Source organism: Tamandua tetradactyla, chromosome 23 (genome assembly GCF_023851605.1).
Source record: "Tamandua tetradactyla isolate mTamTet1 chromosome 23, mTamTet1.pri, whole genome shotgun sequence".
NCBI classification, from domain to species: domain Eukaryota; kingdom Metazoa; phylum Chordata; class Mammalia; order Pilosa; family Myrmecophagidae; genus Tamandua; species Tamandua tetradactyla.
In genome coordinates this window covers 29,049,711-29,068,237 of record NC_135349.1, presented here as the reverse complement: position 1 = coordinate 29,068,237, position 18,527 = coordinate 29,049,711, and positions in this window count along the sequence as shown.

Genomic DNA, 18,527 nt, shown 5'->3' with positions numbered 1-18,527 from the left:
ATTTCAAAATGGTGGTATTCTAAGGGCTGGAAAATGTTGCAATGGTTAGGTTCTGGTGTCAACTTGGCCAAGTGATGATATTCAGTGGTCTGGTTTGGCCTCACCATTGCTGCAAGGATATTTCATGGTTAGTTGATAAATCAAAAGGCTGGTTGTTTAAATCACCAGCCAGTTGATTGCATATGTAACTGATTACATCTATGATCAACTAAGGTGCATCTCCCAACAAAGAGATAATCAAATCAGTTGAAGAATTTTAAAGGAGGAAAGAGATTTTTCACTGATTCTTTAGCCAGTAGCCTCCCCTTTGGAGTTTGTCCAGATCCTTCATCAGAGTTGTCAGCTTCACAGCCTATCTTATAGATTTTGGACTCTTCCATTCCTACAATTGTGTGAGACACCTTTATAATTACAGATTTACAGATATCTCCTATTGGTTCTGTTTCTCTAAAGAACCTTGACTAACACACAGGGGTTCCTAGGATTTCCTGCGACATGTTCATGTCCTCTCCTGGTTCCCTTCACTTCCAGTTTCTACTCCTCAAAGTGGCCTTCTTTTCATAAATACTCCAGTAATATCCTTAATGTACAAACTCAATCAATTGCTCCAGATATTAACCAAAAATAACATATTTTATTGTTCCCATTCACAATGGCTTCACATATGTGGGAAAGTATTAAGATTAGGAACTGTTTTTTGTTTATTTTATTTCTCCTGGGGTTAAAAAAATTCTGCCTGTGCTGGAGATGTGATTTAATCAAGAGTGGTTGTTAAGCTGGATTAGGTGATGACATGTCTCCACCTATTTGGATGGATCTTGATAAGTTTCTGGAGTCCTATGAAAGAGGAAATATTTTGGAGAATGAAGGAGATTCAGAGAGAGAAAGCAAATCACATAGCCATGAGAAGCAGAGTCCAAAAGCTAGCAACCTTTGGAGATGAAGAAGGAAAATGCCTCCTGGGGAGTTTCATGAAACAGGAAGCCAGGAGAAGAAGCTAACAGATGATGCCATGTTCACTATGTGCCCTTCCATATTAGAGAGGAACTCTGACTGTGTTTGCCATGTGCCTTCTCACTAAAGAGAAACCCTGAACTTCATAGGCCCTCTTGAATCAAAGTATCTTTCTCTGGATGCCTTTGATTGGATATTTCTATAGACTTGTTTTAATTGGGACATTTTCTTGACCTTGCAACTGTAAACTAGCAACTTATTAAATTCCCCATTTTAAAGTCCATTCTGTTTCTGCTATATTGCATTTTTACAGCTAGCAAATAAGAACACTGCCACAGGGCCCTCTACAAATTCCTTCAAAAATATGAAATTGAACATATAGAAAGTAGGTTTCTAAATATTTTGCCTCTATTAAGTGATGGGTTTAAAAGTTGGTAAGGCTATAATAGCATCATTCTAAAATCATAGCATGATGTCTTTTCTAGGATTCTGTATCAATGTAAAGACTGATCTCTCCCTCTGATAATGGGCACTTCACTTTACTTTCCCCCCCTAGAACACAGAAATATATGACTCACTAGGGGAATATAAGAAGTGGAACAAGAGGAAAAATACAAACAAACAAAAAAATCAGCTGCATCCCTGAACCAATGATCATTTTATTTTACCAGAATACTTATGAAGAAAGCTACAGCTGAATAACTAATATATATAATACTTAGTAGATTTTTTATTTAATACACTCTACAATATTCTGAGTTAAGGATTACTAGTTACAGTTTTCTAATAAGAAGCTTGAAATTCAGAAGTAAGAACTGGGTCATTGAACTATTATACCTGTTTCTGAAATAAGCACAGTTACAAAATGATACTAAACTACTATTAGAGGACTAATTGTAACCATTTCATCATTTTTATTAGTGCTGAATTTCTCAGTTAATCTTACATATTAATTATCGTCTAACAGTCCTCTGCCCTTCATTTTTCATCATTAAATTCTTAACTTTCCATTTTTTTATTGTTGCAGAAATTTTGAGAGTACTGACTAAAAGCATTTGGAGTATATTCATCAAATCTCAATAATCCATTAAAATTTTCTTCATTGTCACCTATTGCTCATCTCAATGATAGCCAAATGATACTTAATTCTTTTGGATTCCATACATATTACATAATTTTTTATTTTTATCAAAACAAAATGTTGCTTTTAAAAAACTATACTGAACTATATTCTATAGTACATATGAGAGTCTAAACTATATTCACAGGAGGAAACATCTTTCTATTGAATTTCTTTTAATAGAAAATAGTAAAGGGAAGTTTTAAGAATCTTAGTCTCCAACCTTTCTAGAATAATTGTTCATTATTACTTAGCAGAGTTTTGTAGAAAACCCCACAGAAATTTATATCTCAAAATATGTTAACATGACATGTTTATTCAAAGCATCTTCACATCTTTTTACCTCAAGCATGGGGTTCAAAATGGGTAAGATCCATGTATAAAATGTAGAAATCATTTTGCTTCTTTCAAGGTAGTAGCTGATACTTGTGAGAGATGATGTAGAGAATGGAGCCATAGTACAAGATAATATAACTCAAGAGAGAGAAGCAGGTAGAGAAGACTCTGATATGACCCTGTGTGGAGTGGATCCTAAAGATGGCAACAACAATGAAGAGGTATCAGGTCTGTATGAACATGAAGGGTAATGATATTGGAGTCCAGGAGAAAGAACACCACAGCCTGGTAGCTGTCTTTCATATCACATGCCAACTTCACCAGGGGAGGGTTATCACAGGAAAAGTCATCAGTGATATTGTTACCACAAAAAATCAATAAGAATGTATTGTTGGTCTCTTATTGAGTTGACAAATCCTCCAGTATAGGAATATATAACTAAAGAGATGTGCAGTTTACCTGCCATAGCTTTAAGCATAAAGCATTCGGTTGGAAATGGCAACATAACTCATAATTTATGGTGGCCAACAAGCAAACTCAGTACACCTCCTTTGCAGCCAGTAAAGGATATTCTCTTGTCTTCAGAGATGGAGGTCATTATGATTTGGGGGTGTAGATAGAAGACTACCAGAGATCCAGGTAAGACAGCTTCCTGGTGGTAAAATAAATAGACATTACAGTTCACACTATGAGATTAGTATGTCCCATAGGACCTTCAAACACACCAAGGGACACAAGAAATTAGATCAATTGCAAGAGAGGGTTTGTGGTGAAGTACAACAGGATATTGTCAGTCCCATACTGACTGCTTTGCTCTCCATAACTAAAAGAGACTTAACCTACAAAAGGAATTGAGGAATATTTAGTTCCTTAAATAGTTATCAATTGATGGCTGGGCCATGAACATGCAATTCATGGCCAAGACTATAGCATTAGACAGATAAATCTGAGCTGACATTCTGCCTTATTTAAGAGATGAGGGAAGTTCTCTGAGTCTCAATATTCTTTTTTGAAAGGTGCTTTAAATACAAGGAATGTCATAATGCTGCTGGGAGTTAACTCATTTCTTCAGGTGTTCTTATAAGTCCTGAGATACAGAAGTGAAAATCACATGATTGGCTCTTAATTTTATCTTAATCTTAATCTTATGAACATTTAGTATAAAAGGAAAGAAACATAACAATCAAATAAACAAAAAAAAAGCAATGCAAAAACACTTCTAGATAATAAAATGCTATTAAAAGTCAAAATTGGTTATTGGAAGAAAGATGAACTTACAAAACCCTTTATATAAAATTATGGTTCCTGATCTTTATAGATTCATACAGATCCTCAGGATGTCATAGCTTGGGAAATGAACAGCAAGGGAATTTTAAAGTACTGTGCATCAAAAAATGGACATCACTTAATATAGGGAGAGAAGTTTTTGTGGTCTTTGATTCTCTGGGAAAATTCTTTTCAGTCACTATAGTCACTCTTTCTTGTTGTATGTTGTATAGGATCACATTTCATTACTTTTCCATGTGAATATCCTGTTTTCAATTATTCATTGTTATTTCATTTGGGATTGTGAAAAAGTTAAACTAAAGATATCTGCAAACTAAAAATATGTTATATATACAGTATGTGTATCTCTGCACATTATAGTATACATGCACATAAATTCTGAAATTTCTGTCTTCAATTTGCCCCTCCAAATCCATTCCCCACCTGTATCAACCCTCATCTTTGCTCTAGGAGGTTAGGATACGTCATTTGCCTAATTGGGTTCAATTGACACCATCATCTTATGGTTTAGCCAGTGGTTTCCACTAACAATGAGGAAAGTAGGCCAGAGTGTTTTTACTGGTACTACTTTCAAAGTTGTCCCCATCTGGCTATGTCCTTGTACAGACCATAGTTTCTGCCAGACAAACTTCTATCAGAACTCTCTTTCCATGTTTTCAATCACTTGTTCCTGTTTCTTCAGTTCTATGTATGGTAACAATGTCATCAGAAGCAAATATCAAGGTTTACTACATTATTTCATGTGATTCCTCCATCACATGCACATTCCTCTTAATAGTAGCAGAGGCATCTTTTATGTCTATACAAATAAGAATTCATGAGAAAACTATTACATAATTATGGATTATTTTTCACTCTTTCTCATCATAAGGAATCTCTGGAGAGCTGATTTTTGAAGTTAGTATCAAGAAAGGCAATATGTTGCCAAAATTTTTGGTTGATTGTTTGTGTTATGGATACTCCTATTGTATATACTGGGATTTAGGTTGTTTCAAATCATTTGTGGTCCACCCATAGCCATGGATTGGACTATTTCTGTATGATAGGTTTCATCCATCTCCACTTTATGTCATGTTCTTGTTATTCTTGTTTGTTTATTCTTAGTTCATGCTATTTACTTGTGTTTTATGCCTCACTGTAGCAATCTTAAAGCCATTTTTACGAATGAAAGTCTTTATATACATATTAATATATGTATACATTTGTAAATATTAATTGTATGTCTTAATAACAGTAAAAGAAACCAAGCAATGTTAAAGGAGAACTCTCTCTCTCTGGAAACATAGACCCTCTTGTAGAGACCCACAGCACCGTCTCATTGCAGCACCTGCTGTGGGCACCACTACAGTTTCTGTACAAGAAAAATAAAATAAAGGCATAGCTCATCTATTTCCTGGAGAGATATAAAGTGGCTGCCCTGTTTTAAACCCTGTTATAGTCACTTCTCAACCCCTTCATCTGTAGTGTGAGTAACAAATAATTCAAGGAGGATATCAAGAGAGCAGCATAGACTGCAGCCACAAAAATGAAATGATGCCATTATTTTTGCTGAATATTCTCATTGCACTTTCCAATTATTGACATATATGTTTGTATGCATTGCTATGTTTCAGTTAAATTCAGGAAATTATACATAAAACAATGAAATAATGAGTAAACCACTCTTCAATTTTTTTGTTGTAATATAAAATATTTTAAAGCTATAATATTAGGTTGCTGATATTCTGCAGGATTGTATTTTGCTATCTTATAGGAATTGGTTGCTTCAACCATTATCCTTGTTGCCTTTCAGAGCTCTTAGAAGGAAAAATAAATGACTGGGATGATTTCTTCCATATGTGTTTTGACTTTGAAGTTTGGGATATAAACTATATTGAACAAGGAGAAGATCTGGTATGGCTAGACTTTTGGAAACTTGTTCCACATTTTATAAATATTAAAGTAAATGCTCCCTCCAAATTACTTCCTAGAGCATGAATGGAGTATCTACAAAATATCTGTCTGAACTTTTTACCTTCTAATTTAACATCATACTCAGCAAAGTGTTTAAGGATTACTTAGACTATAAAAATGTTGTTCTAAAACCACAGAACGTTGTCTTGTTTAGGATTATGTATCAATTTAAAGAATGCTTTCCCCATCATATAAGTGAAAATGCACAGTACTCTCCATCATGACACAATACCATATATAACCTTATTAAGGGGAAATAAGAGTGAAGGTTATAAAGTTACATGCACAGACAAAGACACAGTATATTTTGGACACACTGATTGTTTTCTTCCAACACAAGACTGTATGGAGAAAACTGGCAGCTCAATACCTGACTCCAAGCAGGTTTTTTGAGAATATTTTATTCAATATTTCACATCACTGCAAGTTAAGGATTATTAATTAGACTTTACAAATGGGGGGCTTGAAATTCATCAGTTAAAACTTGGATTTTAAAAGATTGTAACTCTTTCTAAAGTGAGCACTTTTGTAAAATTAGTATAAATTACAATTTAGTCAAATTGTAGGTATTTTACCATGTGCATTAGCTCTGACAAATCTGATCTTTCTTTTTTACTTGCATTTGTTTAAAATTTCCTCACTGCCCTCTTTTTGCATTACAAAATTCTTAACATTCTTCATACTATCATCACAGAAGTCCTTAGAGTCCTTGACTAGAAAGATTTAGGGTATGTTCCATAAATCTCAACAATCTTTTAAAAATATTTCTCACATTCACTTATTACCCATAGAGGAAGAAACAAAAACTGGGTCAACCTTAGAGGACATAGTCAAATAAAATTTAATTTACCTGGATCCCAGATATACTACATAATTTCCCATTTTATATTAAATGAAAGTACTGTTTTAAAACATCTATAATAATAGTGAACTAAATCTGTGATGAATTGAGATATTAGCCTAAATTGCAATGGAATGAATGTTCAAGGAGCTAACAAATGCAAAAAACACTGCACAATTAATACATTTATTAGGATGAACTGAAACAGGTCTCAGTTTGGATGCCCTTGTTGAACATTTTCACTGCTGCATCCCTGTTTTAATTCCCTAGGTATCCACTTTCCTCATTTATTTATGAGCATAATAATTACTCATATTATTTTAAGAAAATTAAAAGCCAATATTGTTAATAGCATGTTTAGTTCCTAGTTTGACATCTAAACATATCTGTCAAAGTTAATGATGTTACATAGTAGTAAAGCAATGGCATCATTATTTTATTTAAAACACTGCAACAAGCTAAATTTGTACCTGAAACTGCTCTTCTGTCCATTTGTCATGTATTCTCTTCTACATTCTGGATTCTTTACTCTCTTTCCATCACCACTATCCTTGGCCCAGAATCCTTTCAATGACATCATCATCATTCATGGAGTCCAGGGTTATGCTCCTTCCTTTTCATTCTTCATGTACTTAAGTGCTCTGCTCTGAGCTCCATTACTTTAGAATTGACAATTAACTTTGATTGTCTTCCAAGCTATTTGAATCTCTTAAAGTATATAATCCTGCTCAGTAGGGAAAAAAATCTCATAACTCATCAAAACAAAATAGGTCACATACCTCCTTGGTAATTCTCCTGAAATCCACCTATATACATAAATTGAGAAAAGGACTTGAACAGCTGAGTTCTTTATTTATTAATCACAATCAGTAGATTATGGTAATCTGATAATGTATGCAAAGCAGCTGGAATTATCCCTTCAAACTCTTCTGTTGTGTTGATATCTTATATCAGGTGCCTTCCTGCTTTCCCATAAACATCAAAATGAAAAAAAGAAAGTAACTTTTCTTAACATTATTTTTCTCTTAGTATTTTCTCTGTTACTTCCCTCTACTGCTCAAGTTGTTCTTGAGATATTCACATTATATGTTTCCTCTCGAATGTAGTTCTTTATGCTTGTTTTTTCTTGTTTTTATTTAATTTTCTCCCTCCTTTGTCCTTCCCTAATTATTAATCACTCTTTTTTTATTATGAACAGGAGAAATAATCCATCTCTTTTTGTCATCCAAGCTACTTCAGAAACTGCTCTAGGATGATCATGAAAATATTTGAAAAGAGGTGTTTCATTAGAACTGAACACAGCATAGTATGTAAATGTTTAATGGACTATTGTCAGCAGCAAATACAACTTTCCATCTACCTCTAAAGTCTGAATTAAGCAAAATACCTAAAATCATCAATAACATCATCAATTCAGATAATCAAGTCTGCTGGTCATAGAATCTTTTATGTTAGTTTCTGAATTCTGACCATTGTAAATTCCCACTGGCACTCAAGATTTCATAGCTTGGGGAATGACTAGTAAGAAATTCTTTTAAAAAATGGGTGTTGAAAAATAGGTGTTATTTAATAGGATGGAGAAAAGAATTTTGAATACTGTGATTCCTTGTGAAACTATAATCAGTCATTAGTTTTGTTCATATTCTATTTTGGGTTGTGAAAATGATAAACTAAAGATATCTGCAAACTAAACTTATAAGATATGTACTATATGTGTAACTGTATTTACATATATTCTATTAAAGTATATCCACATATATTCTGATTACCTATCTGTGCTGGACATCTTCCATTGCCACCTCCAAATCCACTCTCCACCCTTTTCTGGTCTCTTCTTTGCTCCAGGGGGCTAAACAGCATGTATTACCTCCTTCAATGAGCTCATTGTTCATGTTTTTTATGGGCAGTGACAAAAGTGAAGCCAGTTACTTCCTTTCAAGGTCCTCACAAGCTGGCTGCATCTTTGGACAGAGACCATAGCTCTTTCTAGCCAACCCACTATCTATCCATTCCTCCATTTCCTTAAACACTCCCTCTTCTTTTTTCAGAGCAAGATATGTGTATAGTTCTTTGAAGTGACTAGTCCTAGAGTTCTTACACTCTTCCATGGGATTCTGCCATAGCATTTGCATTTTTTGCCATATTTCACTTATTAAATCCTCTTATAATTATAGAGTCTATGTGAGATATCTGTTACTTAGTAGGTTGATAATGCATACTGGTCCTAGAAATAGTTCCAGGTGACACATATTCAAATTGGAATTTGCCCACATCAAAAGTAGGAAATGAAACTCTGATAACATATAACCTCCAGTGCCACTGAACTTACTTAAGTGAGCATCATGGTTTCCTGGTATTGAAGCACAGGTTCAAATGCCTATACAGAGGCATGAAAATAGAAATTATTAATATTGTGAAACCCATTGATCATGCTGATATTGAAACCTGTGAATATCCACCTGAATATACAAACAGGCAGCCTGTAAGACTTAATTTATCTTAGAAGGGAGAGTTGAGAACTAAGGCCATGTCTGATTGTTAGGATTGCAGAATTGTAGTTCAGAACAAGTAGCTGATTTTAGTAGGCATTTAAAACAATTAGAAAAGAGTGAAATCCTGAGATCTAAGGTGGAGGCATTTGGGCAGAGAAGGACAAGTCTGAGAACTTTGAAATTCAATTCCCTCTGAGCTTCCTTGCCATGAAAAGTAGTTCCTTTCTACCATCTCAGGCAATACATAACTCCCCTGAATGAAAGCTTTATGACAACATCTGGGGGGTCTAAACTGCAAGAAGATTGAGATAGTGTGAATGACCCATTATGTGTAATCTGTTTTGCCACTTCATAATTATAACCTTCACACCAATTTTCTCATTCTTCCAAGACTCAACAACTCTAATTTCACTAAGGTATTAAGAACTGTATTGCTGATGGGGTCATCAGCATCCTCGTACAGTTCTGCCAGGTACATTGGAGATGGTAGGGAGCTGCAGTAGAATTGAATTCCCAGAGAGAAAAGCCAGGTGGCAGTGTGTAACTCAAAGAGATAAGAAGAGAGCAATTACCAAATAAACCATGACCACAAAGTAAAGGTGTTACCCAAATTGATTTTTTCAGACATTTGACATGATAAGTCCTAGATTAAGTAGATTGTAAGGATTAAATTGACAAGAAACTAACACATACACTATTTTTCTTGTAATGAAGAAGCATTCCATTTCATTTGGCTGAAAACTAATTCACATAGCTCTAGTGGGGTATCACAATACAATTCTCTGCCTTAAGCCACTTTATAGCTCCAGAACTTCTTAACTCAGAAGGTATTCAGTTCCCTTTGAGGAAGGACCCTAGGTCAATGTACACACAACGTGTCTTCCTTCAAATCTTCCCTTTCATAAACAGCAGCCATTTACTAGGTTTATCCTACACTGGGGGAAAAGGAAGTGCCCAGTAATTTAACCAATACCTCCAATACCTCCTGTGAAATGTCACTCACTTCAAGAGGATGGGAAACACCACTGAAACCCACACCCCTGAGAGTGGCTAATGCTTTTAGCCTGAGTGCAGCTCTCAATGGTTCCAATGGAACCAGGTAAACAAACTATTATTATATGCCCAAGATCAGAAAGTATTTTCAGGATAGATGTAGAAAATAGAACAGTATCTTCATATTAGGTCTCTTTTCCTGATACTTAGAATGAAGATTTTTACCATGAGAAACTTCAACTGGAAGCACTAAAATGCTTCCCTCAGATTCCCTTTGCCAAAATGGGAATCTGCATTCCTAGAGAAACTGCAAAGGTTAATGTTTTCATCCAGGACTTGATTGAATGACACCTCTGCAAAAACAACAGTAGTAACTTGAAGTGTTTTTTGCAATGTCCTTTAATTTGGTGAGCTGTTTTCCTCCTAAGGCTGTTAATGGTATTCAAGAATAGGGACAACTGACATAGAGAATGTCCTCGTTGGCTTTGTCTTATGTAGAAGTTATAGTTCTGTGTAATCTAAAAGGACTTAAAACAAATGTAAATCATCAAAAACTGTACATTTGAATAGACACAAAGTAGTGTTAAGCAGTTGTAGCCTTTGAGGGGTAAGCAACGCACTTTGAGCTTCTGTATTAAGCTGAGACCAGGATATTTTATACAATCTTAAAAATCTTTGTCATCATTTAGAAGTATTTATTTTCACATACATGTATACCCATATGTATTCTACCCATAAATGCATAAAGTCTCACAGAGATTTTCAAGGATACATATGTCTTTCTCAATAATGCATTTCATTGTGAATTAGTGAAAGCAATGTCCTTTAGGTCCTTTCAGGGTTTATATATTTATAGTAGACACTCTCAAATTGTGGCCAAAGGATGTTTTTGGGTCCCTGATATCTTTGCTTTTTGCAAAGAGCCCACAAGTGAAAATCATGTTCACAGTACTCCAAAGCATTGTTGATATTGGGCTTATATTTTACACTGCAGTTAATCTTTAAGAAAACACTGTTTGTTGAGTCCTGGTGACTTATCAATGAAGAGCATCAGAAAGATCTGAAAAGACTATTAATATATTCTCCCACTTTCCAACTGCATGGAAACACCATATCTTTTTGAGGCTGAAACACCATATTTTAACAAATTGAAAGCAAATGCATATGTGATACTCTGAATGACTTCTTTTAAGCCAGATATTTTACAAATTGAAAAAATATAAAACAATGCCATTCAGTGCACTGCATTTTTCCTGAAAAATGTAGTTACTTTTAGAACAGTTATTTATATTAATATGTAAGAAAATTATTGATTTTTTAATGAATTGCTAAATAAATATTGAAATTTTATCATTTTAATTTTTAATGTTGAATATCATTAGGTTTATCTTACATAAACAAAATCTTTTTGGAGTCCTCAATAAAATTTGAGAGTGAAAAAGGGCACTGTATACAAAAGATTTGTGAACCACGGGTTTGGTTAATGGTTGAGCAGTTCCATATATTGATTCACCACAACATTCTTATCTTTGTGATCTTTTGGACTCCTTCCTTTATAGTATGTGGGGACAATCTCCCATCTTAACCATGCTTATTATAGGCTTCTGTTGATGTTACTTCATGGTACATACACCTCTGGCCAACACCTTAGATCACTTCTCAGGCATGCTTCCATACCCTGTTTAAGAAAATTAGCAATATCTCACTACACCTTAGGTGTATATGCCATGTCTTTACAAAGAAGTGTTTATACTCCCTATCTGGGTTATTTTTTAGTATAACACTGCTTTGGAGCTGGAAGAAAAGAAGGCCATTGAGGTAAGGACTAAGAAGACACTGGCAGTCAATGTGGCAAGGTTATTATTCTTTTCTGTCTAGGTAACATGATTTCCTTCAGGGAATTAAGGGGAAAAGGACCTATTTCAATGACAAGGTTAATTTCAGGGATATTTGGGGGTTCAAAGTTTTCAACACTAACTCCTATACATATTACTTTCCATGAATCTCTCAGATCCACCTATTTACCACCATATCCATTTCTAACAACCTAGTCCAAGTGCCATTAGCTCTCATTTGAGTTTCTATGAATCATGTGAACTGTGTCTCTCTGCCTTCATCCTTCTATTTTTCTCATTGTAACAAGATTTTTTAAAATTGTTTGACCACACTATGCATTTTATTAGCACCCTTCAGAGTTTCCTACAACACTCAAGTTATTCTCCAAAATATTTAAGGAGGGATAAGCATATTAAGTTAATATTTAAGTTGTCTGGAACTGCCAGCTTCAACTGTCTAATTTAGCATGGATTTATTTATATTTCTGGGGTCCAACAACTCTATACTTCTTACACTGTTTTGAATACACAATGACTTTCTCACCTTGGAAATTGGCACTTGATACAGTCTCTGCAGGACTGCACTCTGCAACCTGCCACCCCACTCTCATCACCCACTCTGACTAGTGAACTCCTCTTATAACTCTTCAGTTCACAGGCTAAAAATATTATCTCCTTAAGTGAACTTTCCCTAAAGATCCCTCACTATATCGGGCTTTCTAATATGATCTCATGACACCTCATAATTTTTGTTCATTGTAGTTGCATAATTTATTACTTCAAATTCATGTAATTATTTGATTGTCTCCATCATGGAGATGTAAGCTTCATATAGAAAGATACTGTATCTCTCTCATTCTCTCTTTCTCTATTTCTAGCTCTTCATCTTTATTATTTTTTTCCTGATTTTAGTTGAAAATTTAGTTATAGAAACCCTTTATATATGTTACCTCATTTTATCATTACAACAATCTTATGAGGAATCTCATTTTTTAGACCAGAAAGCTGGGCTTGGTGAAATTAAATCTTTGCTCTTAATTACATAACTAGTGGACTATTGACCTGGGATTCACACCAGAAAATCTCTGGCCTAACCTTGCTTCTTTAGCATTATCATGCTAATCTTATATTGCTTCCTTTCATACCTTACTCAGTATTGGACACATAGAAATTGCAGGATAAGTATGGTTTGGTTTGAATGAGTAAATACATATGTGTCTTGATGTATACATAAATTTTGTATTAATCATATAACATTGGGCTCATCAATAAATTCACTATCTCAATTTCATAGTTTGTAGAATATGTCAGTTTTATTAAGTGACAGTAAAATGTTTCAGAACTAAAATTTTATGCTTTTTCATTATTATTTTAATCTGCAAATAATTCTTAAGCATCTGTGATGTGGAAATATATAGTTAGCATATTCTTTCTGCCAGGTATATTTTTATGTTACAGATATAAATGACACTCATGCATTAAACAGGATTTTTAAGGTTGATAGGACTACTTTATTCATGATGAATGCTCTCTCTCTCCCCCCAGAAAGATAAGTGAGCACTATATTTGGTTACTTGGGACTAGAAGAGCACTTAAAACTCTCTTTAGTTTTAGCAGCATATCCAAAGAGATGCTTAAAATTATGTGTTCTCCAAGGACTGTGACAAATGGGATGAGGATTCTTGTGGAGTAAGTAGAATGCATTTTCCCTTCCAAAGTAATGTGGGAACTCAGAATACAAGCAAAAATTAAAATGATGTCACTACTGATATTAATGACAAAAAAACATTGCATTTAATTAACCATAAGGAAAAGGGCAGCACATCACAATGTAGATGAAAGACAAAAGTGTTTCTTAATATAATTAAGCTATATGCAATTCATCATCATGAAATTGAGCAAAATTCTTTTTATTCAGTAATAATAATCAATGAAGAAAGTTAGGATGTCTACCTGATGTGAATTTTACTCATGTTTTCATTTATAAACCCATTGCTGTCTTTGTTTTTATCTTGAAGTTACTGAATTAGTCCTTACAGTAGGTAAATGTGTGTAAAACTTTAATTGAGTGCATATTTGTAATGCTTTACTACATTTCAATTTCTAATTTAGGGGTTCCATGGAATACTATCTACTTAAGAGAGAGGGAGTACAACTTTACATCACTATGGGATACAATTGAACTTTTATAATTATTCCATATTTGAGAGGATATCTGGTTAAAGTGACAAAGTGAATGTCAGAGACAGCAGGTGCACTAAAACATGAGTTTTGAGAGTAAGCTAAGAGGTCAGCTCCTTTGGTGTGGCCAATATCAGAGGAAATTCCTTCTTAAAGATTTCTGATGCATGAAAATTTTTGATAAATGGGGGATATGTCTTGTGGGTAGAAAGCTTCTCAGTACCCCAATGAATCCAAAAAGGCATGCAAACAACTTTAAATCAATAAATAAATGTAGCCTAAGAAAACCCTCCTTTGTGTCTACATATACAGGGGTAATAAGAATGCCATTAAATATAGTGTGCATAATTCATTCTATTTATAGGAAACCCTGGAGAAATGATTTTCAAGTTTGGCATCATAAAGGTAACATGTTGCCCCAATTTTTTGCTGGTTAGTTTGTTTTTTGGACCTTACTGATTGTATATATGTGTTATAGGCAGTTTCAAGTAATATTTTTCTCTACTCAGGGCAGTAGGAATTAGTAAGTGTGGTGGTTTGAAGCTGTATGTACCCCAGAAAAAACATATTCTTAAATCCAATCTATTCCTATGGGTTCAAACCAATTGCATATAGGACCCTTTGATGAGGCTTTTTCAGTTAAGGTATGGCCTACCTCATTAAGAATTGGTCTTAATCCTATTATTGGAGGTCTATATTAGTAGAATGAATATGTAGAAAGAAAAACATGGAAGTAAGAAACTGAAATCAATGAAACCAAGGAGAGAAGGGAGAGACCAGGAGATGCTGCCTGTAACCTGCCATGTAGCAGAAGAACCAAGGATCACCAGTATCTGGCCTTCAGGAAGAAATCATTGCCTTGATGATGCTTTGATTTGAATACTTTCCTGGACTTTAACATTGAGTAAATAAACACTTCTTGTTTAAGCACATCCATTTCATGCAATTTGCTGGAGTTGCCTAGGAAACTAAAGCATATGTGATGGGTTTTGTGTCTGACTCCATTTTCTTTCCTGATTTTGTTTTTCTTTTCATATATTCTTAATTTATGCTATTCTCCCTATGTATTTTGTGACTTGCTGTAGGCAACTTAAAGCTCTTTTATTTGCAATAGTTTTTATATACATACTTATATATGTATAATTTACATATGTTTGTATAAAATTTTAATACTATAAAGGGAAATAGAAGCAGTTAGGGAAGAATTCTCCTTTAAATTTTTCATTCCCAATTTGAGCTTTGCAAACAAACTCAAGAATTGTGCAGCTTCTTGAAATGTGAAACAATTAACAGGGACAATTTCTGTATGTGAAACCACAAAAAAAATTGAAGTTACACATGAGCATAATTGGAAATCCTTGTAAGCTAATACAAATTCAGCTGAGGAAAGAATTTCTAAGATGAAAAATTTATGAAATCGACTTCCGGAGAAGATGGTGGCTTAGTAACACATGCGGATCTTAGTTCCTCCTCCAGAACAGCTACTAGGGGAGTAGAAATGATACAGAACAGCTCCCGGAGACACGACAGAGATCAAAAAGACAGCATACCCCATCCTGGAATGGCTGACTTGCTGAGAGAACCCGCTTCGGTGAGATTGCCGAGGGGCACGGGGTTCCCCGGGCAGGTCAGCAAGCAGCAGGAATCCCTCCCTTCCTCCTTCCCGGGCCAGTTGGGACAACTGGACAGGCGGTCCCCTAAAGCCGTGGCTGCTGGCGCCCCCACGACGCGTGGCCCCCCGGACCAACTGAGAGAATTGGATCGGAAATCCCCAGGACGTGGAGAACGGTGACCGGGGGGGGTCCCTTCCAAACACGTGACTCCCCCGTCCGACTGGGAATGGTGTACTTTCCCAGGCCACAGTGGCTGGCACCCTCCTGCCACGCTTGGTGCCCTGGGCTGTCTAAGAAATACGGACGGGTGCTCTCATGGGCTGCGGTGGCCGGCGACCCTTGCCACGTTCGGATCCCCAGGACAGCTGGCCTTCTTCCAAGCCACTTCGGCTGGTGAACCTGCCCCACAGTGAGAGTTTTCCAAAGTTAAAGGACCCACAGCACCTTTTACTGGTGGGACCCACAGACAAACGTGTGCCACGAGCACCATCTACTGGGCAGGATAAGAAAAACAGAACCCAGAGATTTCACAGAAAAATCTTTCAACCTGTGGGGTCCAACACCCAGGGAAATCTGACTAAATGCCCAGACACCAGCAGAAGATAACGGATCATGCTCAGAAAATTGAAAATATGGCCCAGTCAAAGGAACAAACCAAAAGTTCAAATGAGATACAGGAGCTGAGACAACTAATGCTGAATATACGAACAGAAATGGAAAACCTCTTCAAAAACGAAATCGATAAATTGAGGGAGGACATGAAGAAGACATGGGCTGAACAAAAAGAAGAAACAGAAAAACTGAAAAAACAAATCACAGAACTTATGGAAGTGAAGGATAAAGTAGAAAAGATGGAAAAAACAGTGGATACCTACAATGATAGATTTAAAGAGACAGAAGATAGAATTAGTGATTTGGAGGATGGAACATCTGAATTCCAAAAAGAAACAGAAACTATCGGGAAAAGAATAGAAAAATTTGAACAGGGTATCAGGGAACTCAAGGACAATATGAACCGCACAAATATACGTGTTGTGGGTGTCCCAGAAGGAGAAGAGAAGGGAAAAGGAGGAGAAAAACTAATGGAAGAAATTATCACTGAAAATTTCCCAACTCTTATGAAAAACCTAAAATCACACATCCAAGAAGTGCAGCGCACCCCAAAGAGATTAGACCCAAATAGACATTCTCCAAGACACTTACTAGTTAAAATGTCAGAGGTCAAAGAGAAAGAGAGGATCTTGAAAGCAGCAAGAGAAAAACAACCCATCACATACAAGGGAAACCCAATAAGACTATGTGTAGATTTCTCAGCAGAAACCATGGAAGCTAGAAGAAAGTGGGATGATATATTTAAATTACTAAAAGAGAAAAACTGCCAACCAAGACTCCTATATCCAGCAAAATTGTCCTTCAAAAATGAGGGAGAAATTAAAACATTCTCAGACAAAAAGTCACTGAGAGAATTTGTGACCAAGAGACCAGCTCTGCAAGAAATACTAAAGGGAGCACTAGAGTCAGATACGAAAAGACAGAAGAGAGAGGTATTGAGAAGAGTGTAGAAAGAAGGAAAGTCAGATATGATATATATAATACAAAGGCAAAATGTTAGAGGAAAATATTATTCAAACAGTAATAGCACTAAATGTTAATGGACTGAATTCCCCAATCAAAAGACATAGACTGGCAGAATAGATTAAAAAACAGGATCCTTCTATATGCTGTCTACAGGAAACACATCTTAGACCCAAAGATAAACCTGGATTGAAAGTGAAAGGTTGGGAAAAGATATTTCATGCAAATAACAACCAGAAAAGAGCAGGAGTGGCTATACTAATATCCAACAAATTAGACTTCAAATGTAAAGCAGTTAAAACAGACAAAGAAGGACACTATATACTAATAAAAGGAACAATTAAACAAGAAGACATAACAATCATAAATATTTACGCACCGAACCAGAATGGCCCAATATACATGAGGAATACACTGCAAACATGAAAAGGGAAATAGACACATATACCATAATAGTTGGAGACTTCAATTCACCACTCTCATCAATGGACAGAACATCTACACAGAGGATCAATAAAGAAATAGAGAATCTGAATATTACTATAAATGAGCTAGACTTAACAGACATTTATAGCACATTACATCCCATAATAGCAGGATACACCTTTTTCTCAAGTGCTCATGGATCATTCTCAAAGATAGACCACATGCTGGGTCACAAAGCAAGTCTTTACAAATTTAAAAAGATTGAAACCATACACAACACTTTCTCAGATCATAAAGGAATGAAGTTGGAAATCAATAATAGGTGGAGTGCCAGAAAATTCAAAAATACAAGGAGGCTCAATACACTCTTAAACAATGAGTGGGTCAAAGAAGAAATTGCAAGAGAAATTAGTAAATACCTTGAGGCGAATGAAAATGAAAACACAACATATCAAAACTTATGGGATGCAGCAAAAGCAGTGCTAAGAGGGAAATTTATTGCCCTAAATGCCTATATCAGAAAAGAAGAAAAAGCAAAAATGCAGGAATTAACTGTCCACTTGGAAGAACTGGAGAAAGAATAGCAAACTAATCCCAAAGCAAGCAAAAAAAAAGAAATAACAAAGATTAGAGCAGAAATAAATGAAATTGAAAACATGAAAACAATAGAGAAAAATCAATAAGACCAGAAGTTGGTTCTATGAGAAAATCAATAAGATTGATGGGCCCTTAGCAAGATTGACAAAAAGAAGAAGAGAGAGGATTCAAATAAATAAGATCAGAAATGGAAGAGGAGACATAACTACTGACCTCACAGAAATAAAGGAGGTAATAACAGGATACTATGAACAAATTTACGCTAATAAATACAACAATGTAGATGAAATGGACGGGCTCCTGGAAAGACATGAACAACCAACT